This window comes from Solanum lycopersicum, chromosome 4 (genome assembly GCF_036512215.1).
Source record: "Solanum lycopersicum chromosome 4, SLM_r2.1".
Classification (NCBI taxonomy): Eukaryota; Viridiplantae; Streptophyta; class Magnoliopsida; order Solanales; family Solanaceae; genus Solanum; species Solanum lycopersicum.
Window position 1 is genome coordinate 33,258,663 of NC_090803.1, and position 3,393 is coordinate 33,262,055.

The following is a 3,393-nucleotide window of genomic DNA, read 5'->3' on the forward strand; positions in this document are numbered from 1 at the left end:
TGCTTCAGTAAAGGTTCAACATAAGCATCGTCTCGTGGAGGAAGATACATGGGAGACAGAGTCAGACATGAGGAGTAAATATCCTAATCTCTTTTAGCATTCAGATTAGCTCTTTTCTTTTTCCATTCGAGGACGAACGTTTGTTTAAGTGGTAGGAAATGTAACGACCTGCTAGGTTGTTTTGAGAACTAGGACTATTTTGACTTTTTCCAAAAAAATAAAAATAAAACAGAGGGGCATTTTAAACTATTTGATAACTATGAGAATTAGAATTCAATAGTAAATGGATCACATTCCTAATTAATAGGTACCACTTGACCCATGTATGAAATTAAATAAGTAAAATAATAATAATAATAATAATAATAATAGTAATAATAATAATAATAATAGTAGTAGTAATAATAATAATAATAATAATAATAATAATAATAATAATAATAATAATAATAATAATATAAAAGAAAAACCAAGAAGTGATATTAGGTCAAGGAGTACGAACAATTACGGGGTTACAGTTATTTCCTGGTAAGCACTCCAATTTCATCACTTGTATATGTCAATTGTGCAATGCATCTGAAGGGGTATAATAATATTTTATTTTAGTTTATTATAAGGTGATTCAAGTTTTTATTTTATTATGAAAGTGCTATCAGGAAGGGTCGTTTAGAATAGGTTAGAAGAAATTGTTGAATTAAATAGTGATGCTAGATGAGTGACTGATTTCTTTTGAGATTTATTTAATGTGACAAATTTTTGTGGTTAGTCGCAATGAAACGTGGTGATTCTTGGGATTGGAAAAAAGTGAAATACAATAAGTTATAATATTGTTGGGCTAAAGTAGGAAAAGAATGTCTATGTTAACTAAGGAAAACCATTAAATAATGATAAAGTGTAGTCATAGGGAATTAAGTGATCATTGGCAGCGAATGTCTGCGTGAGTGGAATCTGCATAGTTCCATTTTAAGTATTATTTTATTATTTTTGGTGGGTAAAGTTGCATATGATAATTAAGTATTCTCTTAAAACATTAGAGTTTTCTTATAGTATTACTCATAAAGCTAATATATGGGTATACTTAGCAAAGTGTTTTACTGGTATCATATTGTAGAACATGAATGTTATTAGATTCATGATATGAGATGGGACTTAAATTTAGGCTTGAAATTTCATAATTTTTTGCTTGACATCGGAGTTAAGAGTTTGATTATATATTGACGTGAGTTTGAATTTAGGCTAGAACTATAGTAATACGTGTATAAATGAACTCACTTGTTTGCAGATATTACACATTTGATAGATTGAGAACGTTCCAAACCTTTGCCAAAAGGAGAAAAATCTTCAAAAAATTCGTGGAAGGAGGTTCGACATTTAAGGTATGTTAAGGCTTTTTAGACTTGTTGAAGGACGTTTTCCTAATTAAAGATTAAAAATGAAAATAGACAAAGGGGTAAGGGTGAAAGATGGGGGTATCGTATCAATGGTGTGACAGGAATTGGTACGAGTACCGGTGTTATAAAAAAGAAAGTCACTATTATAGAATGCGGATTGTAACTTGAGAATTTCCAAAGCATATGGGCGTTACATGATATATTATTGATTTTAAATTGTTGTGTGATTGTGTTTTCTTTATTACACCCGTATAGTTGTGATAATTGAGGTGGTTATGTATTATGTTGATATTGATTGAGTGAGATGCATCATCATTATTTTATATTTAAATAATATTGTGTACATGCATTGACATGAGATTGGGTATAAGTTGGGCACGTGGAGATCATCCGCGCTGGGGATGGTGAGATGTTAAGATTGTAATTTGGGCACGTAGAGACCGTTCATGCGAAAATCGTTTGATATTATGATAGTGCGTTGAGATCGTCCGCACAGACACGTAGAGATCATCTGTGTCGGTATATGGACCTCGCGAGTCCCCTACGTGTCATGAGCTCTCGATGTATTTCTGAGGAGTATCATGTATATACGGTTGAGTGAGTACTGGTTATTCTGAGGCATATCATTATATGGTATCATATTGCATTGCATTTCATCACGTCATTCACTTTTGATGATTATGTGTTTTGTTTGGTGTTAGAAAAGTACTTGATGTTTGATTACATTATTTGATGAAACTTAAATAGTGAGTGTAATATATATACTAATATAATTTAAGAATTTAGTTTTTTTATATAAACTCCTGTCACTACTTGTTCCTTGTCGGTCAATGAGACAATATGGGTACACGTGGTTTCGTACTCATACTACACTTGTTGCACTCTTTTTGGTGCAGATTCGATTTTGAGTAGGAGCACATCTCGTGGAGCAGTTTGTGTCCGAGTTTGGAGTGTTTTGGAGTTGTGGTGAGCTGCCTGGCTGTTCCGTGGCCCACATCTCCCTCTATCTTTTACATATTCTGTTATTCAGTATTCAGACACGATATCCCTTATGTTAGATTTTTCATTTTAGTTTCATACTTGTATCGTATTTTAGAAACTCTTGTACTTATGACACCAATTCTTCGGTAGTATTTTTTTTCAGTTTTCCGCATTCGTATGTATAAGAAACTCAAAGTTAGAGATTTGGCTAATTATTGTCTTTTCACTCATTAGTTTGTTAAGTTTGTTTAAATATGTTGGTTGGCTTACCTATTGGTTGGGAACATAGGTGCCATCACTACTCGTGATTTTTGGGTCGTGATAATTATATAAACTAAGAGGTTTCCATACACATTAAAAAGGATTCTAAAGAACTAACTAAACTATTGTGGAAGATAAACATAGAATCTGAAAGTCAATGTACCAAATTTACTACAAAATAACTAGTCTAAACAGGAAGGGGCACAATCCCAACTGCTGAACTAATCACTAAGTAAACAAATGTCTAAGTTCTGAAATGATGGACGTAGACTAAAGAGAACTCCATCGAACCCTGGAAGATTTAGCTCACCCTTGAAGTAGATGCGATAATCTCTAATCTCCTAAGCGAGGTCTGTCAAGAGACTCTTGGAGATGCCCTATATTGGACAAAAATAAAAGCAAGTGCATAATTAGTATACAACCACAATGTACTGGTAGGATCATGCAACTATCCCACTAGTGTAACATAAGCAAGTCAAACATCATCATGATCACATGCATAATATATCAACATCTACAATATTATCTACAGGATCGTCAATATACAATTATCAATAATCATTGGTCATCTGATGAAAACCAAACCCAAACAGTTAACTTTCCAAAACGTGGCAATATGATCCCATAGTTGTGCTAGAACTTGGCATCCTGATGCAAATGTTGTGCCCGAATGTGGCAACCCGATCCAAATTAGCTTGCCGGAACGTGACAATACGATCTTGATATACATACCACAATAACAATCACAAGTATATCATCT

General features: G+C 33.2%; 1 long non-coding RNA gene across 1 annotated transcript; it reads left to right on the forward strand.

Annotated features, from left to right (window-relative positions):
- The first annotated feature begins 1,291 nt into the window (after positions 1-1,291).
- Positions 1,292-2,584, forward strand: LOC138347905 (uncharacterized). The gene is made up of 2 exons (XR_011220465.1): positions 1,292-1,376; positions 2,288-2,584. It is a non-coding gene; the product is annotated as an uncharacterized lncRNA (long non-coding RNA).
- The last annotated feature ends 809 nt before the right edge of the window (positions 2,585-3,393 follow it).